The following is a 6,263-nucleotide window of genomic DNA, read 5'->3' as shown; positions in this document are numbered from 1 at the left end:
TTTATCTTGTCTCTCCAGGGGAAGAAAATGTCAAAAGTGAGAGCAGAGAAAAAAATAAAGCCTTGAAACACCAGAATTTCTTGATTTCATTTTTATTATTCAGCTATCATATCCTTTCTGATAATAGCAACTTGGCGAAAATAAATAGTGTCCCTGCAGCAAAATCAAACACTTCCTGTTGGAATGGACAGGCTCTCTGTGCCTGTCAGTGCTGTGAAGTCTGGCAAGGAATCGTGTTATTAGATAAACCTGCGGTGCCCAAATCCCATTTTCTCTTCATTGCCGTGTCAAAATAATTATACCTGTGTAATTTGAGTAAGAAATTGCAGAATAAGTAAAATGGTCCATTGCGAGAGATTGCTTCACGCCTGTGTTCCTTACAGGGTGGGGCTTCTACCAGCTAAAGAAACAAACGCTGGGGAAAGTATTTTCATTTGAATAGAGATGTAGAGTAGGTTTTTTCCCTGTGAATGTGTTATTTGCTAAATGGGTAGGTGCATGCTGTCCTCTGTTACTTTTCTTACTTATTTTGCAAATCAGAGTAAAAAGGCAGAATATTTCACCTTGTCATGAACTGGGATATTACATTTTACCTAAGGTTTAAAAAAAGATTTCATTTGTCTGGGGCTCGTTTGGTCTTTTGAAAATGGAGTTGCACTGTTAGAGATCGAAAATGTTTAAAGCTGTGATCCGGGGCCGATGCACTGGTTCTTTACCGCCCGCCCTGTGCCTGGGTCACACACATGTAAGTACCATGCATATGGACACATATGTTAGAAGGGCATATGCCTGCCTGCTGCATTTATGGTGTAACGGACACTTTTGAGATTTGCTTTCCATTAAACACGAACGTCGGTGTTCTGCTCTGATGAGCGCGTGAGCTCACCGGGGCTGCATCTTCCTGGAGGCCCTGGTTCTGGTGTTGGAGCATTACACAGCTCCGTGCGCTCAGAGTGAAGTGATCTTGTATCGACGAGATAGCATTGTAATCGCAAGCCCTTTAGTGCAGGGTTAGTGTAAATATCTGACTGGCAGGGGAGCTGGTTTCTGGAGCAGTTGTTTCCAGGAGATTACGAAAATGGAGAAAAAAGAAAGGGCTGAACTCTCATTTTCCTGAAATTGGCGCGTGTTTTGGAGCCAGAGCCAGGGCTGGAGGGTGTGCGGTGGGAGCCCCCCCACACCCCTGCCGCCCGCTGCTGTGGGGGCTGTGCAGCAGGGTGTGGTGTCTGCTCGAAAGAAGGAAGTGGGGGCAGGAATGGCTATGACTTGTGGCAAACAGACCTACCCATAAATATCAATAACCATGTTTCGCAGGATATTTTTTTGATTGCTGTGATGGTGCGTGTGGGACAGACGGCCTGCTTCTGCCCAGCGGGTGAGGCATTTCTCCTGCTTGTGTGCCTGGGGGTTCCCAGCTGCCTAAAGGAGAGACACATACACGAGTCCGGCGGCCAGGGCGCGGCCAGGGCGTCAGGGCTGCCGTGTTTAGGGCCGGGCTCTCTGGCCATCTGCTCTACAAAATCGTGACTTTGATTTCATGAAGGTGAATAGGGCGCTGTGGTTAGTTCCCCTTCAGGACTTGGGCCTCTTGTTCCCACCGAGGATGTCCGCTGTGTGGCCTGGCGGAATGCGTCCACCCACGGCAGTGACACTGCGGGCTGCCCGCCTGTGACCTGCTGCTCCCAGGACTGCCCAGCAGGGCTCGGCCTGCGCTGCCCACTGCACACGCACCAGGCAGGCTTCTACCTCTTCATTGAAGTTTTAAATTTTAAAATCACATGTTAATTTTTATTAATGTCACTTTCTATGATTTCTGTGAATTTGTGAATGCTTTTCTCTGGTGAGGATTAGCAAAGACGTGAGAGCAGGGGGAGTCTGCACTCTGCCCGCCTGTGGCCCACGCCTCCCATGGGGGCACCAGAAGCGCTGGGTTGTGAGACCAGTTGCCAGGGCAGTCTTTTTCACCGGGGCATTGCTTTTTAGTGATAACCTGCAAATACTCTTTCTTCACAAACAGCGCTGCTGGTGTTAGCCGGTGCGGATATTTTCCCTGCGCTGCCCTGCGCTGCCCTGCCCCGCCCTGCGCTGCCCCTGCCCCGCCCTGCGCCGCCCCGGCCGCGGTCTGCGCCTCGCGTGGCTGGCACTGCCTGCACTCAGTCGCCGTGTAACGCAGATGCCTCCCAGCATCTCTGGAGTAGGAGCTGCTACAATTCCCATCTTCCAGAGAAGGAACTGACGTGACAGACGATGAGAGGAGTTGTGATTTGACGTCTGTCTGCAAGGTCTCCGAGGAGAACAGGGAGGGCCGGGCCCAGGGAACACTTCACATCAGTGTTGGTCACTACTGTGATTCTGTCAGCTCAGTGCATGGTGAGCCGTAGAAAAATGAAGAGTTTACCGGAAAACCGGCCCCTTCCGTTGAAAGTAGTTTCTTTGCTTCTGCAATAATGAAAGTAACAACAAACCTTACATTTCAGAAATAGTTTCCCCAAATTTCCTGTTTTGCCAGACTTTCGTGTCCCCGTCTTTCTCTCTGTGTACCTGCCGCTCACAAGCTTTGCTGGACAGCAGGCCGAGCCTGTGCACGCGCCGCAGCTGACCTTGGGCCACCACCTCCCAGGCCCGGGCAGCCACCCGCAGACCTGCCTTCCTCCCTCAGTTCACGAGACTCTGTGGCAGTGCTTTTGGGGGACCCCTTTGCCCAGTTACGTCACCCCAAGGCTTGCTTTATTGTTTTATTAATGTAGTCAAATTACAGTCATGTTTTAATAACTTAATTGAGTGAAAAAGAGCACTTTGCACTAAAAAATAAAACAGTGGTGCTTATTTTATTTTTCAATGACAGTCTACATTCAGTATTATTTTGTGCTAGTTTAAAGTGTACAGCATAGTGGTTAGACAATCATATGCTTTACAGAGTGATCCCCCTGAATTTCCAGTACCCACCTGGCACCATAGGTAGTTATTACAACATCACGGACTATATTCCCTACGCTGTACTTTACATCCCCACGACACTTTTGTAACTGCCAATTTGTACTTCTTAATCCCTTCCCCTTTTTCGCCCAGCCCCAAACCCTCCCCTTTGGGAACCTCGTCTGTCCTCCGTGTCTCTGAGTCTGTTTCTGCTTTGTGTGTGCCTGTGTTTAGATGGTGTGTTTATTAGACTGTTCTTGCATCTCCCTGCACACGTGCAAGGGCAGGTAAAGGAGCGGACTGTCTGGGTTCCTGCCACCACCCATGCGGACCTTGCTAGCGGTGCTTTTCTTGTTTAGATTACCTGCATCGGGAATGGAAACTGCTGGAAGTGCAATCGTGTCAAATATGTTGATTCTTCATATTAATAAAAACACGTGGCTTCTCCTCCAGATGTAGAACTTGGGTCTTTGAAGGCATGACCTGAGAGACAGTCAGAAGCAAGTCACTTCTGCTCTCTCTCAGGTGGCAACTAGGTAATTCTGTGAAGTATGGCCCCACCCAATATTTAAGAGTTTTCATCATTGGTTTTACCCAGGTTGTATCAAAAGCCATATTTTCTTAAACATTTAAGTGAGCTTTTATTTAGAATGCCTTTGAGAGCTAGGTTTCAAGTTTTCTTTAATTAAAAGAAAAGGGCGTTTAATGACTAAAAGCTAGTTAACATACTTGTTAAATCAGTTGGTTTGGTTGTAGACAAAGTGAATATTAGGAGTAGGGAGAGCCTTCGGCCGGTAGCTGGTCTGCACAGGGCGCTCTCAGAGGCGCCTTGGCTCGCGTGCAGGCGGAGGCCTGTGCTGTGCGGACGCCCGTGGCTGCCTGGCGGCTTTAGGAAGAGCGGCACTAAGAGCATGTGCGTGAGCACTTGTTGCTAAGAATGCAACATTTACCCTAAGAATTGGAGTATTTGTAAAGAGACGTATAGCAGTCATAAGAATTCCAGAACAGCGCCTGTGCCCTGTTCATTCTGGGACATAAACAAAGCCAGGACATGCTTTTTGAAGATTTTGCAAATTACAAGTTTGCACTATGTTGATCATTTTAGCTGTGGATTGAACACAGCCTATCAGAACAGCAGAAAGAGATGCAAGTGTAGGTGGTCAGTGGTTCTCAAGCCAGACTGGACAGCGGACTGCCCGATGCCGCCGATTGGTTTCAGTGGGTCTGAGATGGGACCCAGAAATCTGTATTTTTTATAAAGCTCCTCTGAGGAGTCAGATTGAGGTCCTCCACAGACTTTCATCCATGTTCTAGAAGTCAGGGGTCGTCCTGACTATCCCACCGTCAAGGGCAGCTGAATCAAAATTCTTTTAGCGCAGCATCCCCTGTCCCCGGGCTGCAGTGGGTCTGGTGCGGATTTGCTTAACCTGCAGGTTCTGATCCAGTGGGCGGGCTGGGGCCTGGGACCTGTGTCTTTAACAAGAGCCCAGGTGGTGCAGCCGCTGCTGGGCCAGGCCACACCCAGACAGCAAGGTTCCATCATTGTTTAAAAAGGTTCCATCATTGTTTAAAATATGCATATTGCAGAGTTTTTGAAAAGAAAGAAAAAATTTGAAAGCATCTATTGAACACACCTCCCTCTCTCCCTCTCTCTCTCTCCCTCTCTCTCTCTCTCTCTCTCTCTCTCTCTCTCTCTTTCTCTCTCTTAGCTTCGGCTTTACAGCCTGACCAGTCTCTGAACATTAAGGCGCATTTTCAGAAAAATGTGTGTGGAGGCACAAAGATTCTGAATTAGCCCGAGGCCGGGCTGTGATCGCCCTGTAGGAGCTCGTTCCTCTGCTGGCTGGAGGGACAGTTAACAGCTTCTGAGCCCCTTTCTCTCACCCGCTCCGCGGCTGCTGCTGAGTGACAGCAGAGCGAATGCAGCCCCAGACTCAGGAGTGGAGCCCGAGTCCAGCCCAGGACTGTCCGCAGAGAAGGGGGCTGACTGGAGGGACGTGACAGCGGCGGCGGTGCAGACCGCGAGGCCCCGAGCTCTGGTCAGAGAGCTCCCTGTCCCCTGCTCTGTGCCTGACTTTTAAGCACAGATGTGAGATGTTAGGGCTTCCTTTGCAGGAAGAGGAGTGAGGTGAGTCTCTGCTGGAAAACTCTGTATTTCGGACTGTGGCATGGCATGTACTCGTGAATTCCCTTTATTCTTGTCTCTTTGGAAAAGAAGCGTGAGCCGTTTCCTCAGCATTGTGGGCGTGGCTCTTCTTCCGTGGGAATAGGAATCTGGGTCCTGAAGCTGAGAGCATCAAAGTGACCTTGGACCAGATCTCTGGGTTGGGGTAGGGAGGTTGGTGTCATTGGTTAAAGTCGGAGTTAGATGAATGAGCTGCATGAGCCCATCAGCACCAGGCGCTCGTGGCTCTCCCCGTGTTGAAATCCTATCACAACTGACCCTTTGATTCAGCCAGTGGGGCTGCCTACGTCACACTGTGACTCTCCGTTAGCTGATAGGATAACCAAGGCAACCAATTCTCAAAATACCCAATCCTAGCCTGAAGAATGTATCTGATAATTCATGTTTTGAACCAACAACTCTCTTGCCTGGTAGACATTAGGAAACTGGGGTTGGTAGGGATGAGGTTGGAGGGAATCCTACTTTATTCTTTTTTATTATTATTGATTTCAGAGAGGAAGGGAGAGGGAGCAAGAGATAGAAGCATCAGTGATGAGAGAGAATCATTGATCGGCTGCCTCCTGCATGCCCCATACTGGGGATGGAGCCCACAACCTGGGCATGTGCCCTGACTGGGAATCGAACCATGACCTCCTGGTTCATAGGTTGACGCTCAACCACTGAGCCACACTGGCCGGACCTGCTTTATTCTTGTTATCTGTGTTGGGCTGGCTGGTCTTGGCATTGATAATGAAGCTGTATATATCCTTGTTCTCCTTATTCATACCTTTCTTAGGAAGTTAGGAAGTAGGCAGTGTGGGAACATTTGCTAATTAATACTGGCTCAAACAGCATTTCCAAACTACAGGTGGTTTAATAGCTGTATTGTTCACCAGGTTAAATTGTATTTAACTGGCTTTGTCTTTTTGTTTCGATGAAAGGATTATTGGGATTGTAGAATTCTGGTACCAGAAGTAACTTGAAGTAGCCTGTACTCCAGGAATCTCAAATTCAAACTGTTATGGGGTACAGGTAACATACAAGAAAGCGGGGTGGGTAGGGAGAGCGGGGAAGGGACGGCATTGCGCCAGCCCTCCTCTGCTGCCAGGGCCGCCGGCCGTATTGTCAGGCCTTGAGAGGTGCCAGAAAGCAGGGTGGGCTGGACATTCGCTCCTTTTTCCCA

Source organism: Myotis lucifugus, unplaced genomic scaffold (assembly GCF_000147115.1).
Source record: "Myotis lucifugus unplaced genomic scaffold, Myoluc2.0 scaffold_123, whole genome shotgun sequence".
In the NCBI taxonomy this organism is placed as follows: domain Eukaryota; kingdom Metazoa; phylum Chordata; class Mammalia; order Chiroptera; family Vespertilionidae; genus Myotis; species Myotis lucifugus.
Note: the sequence above shows the minus strand (reverse complement) of the source record.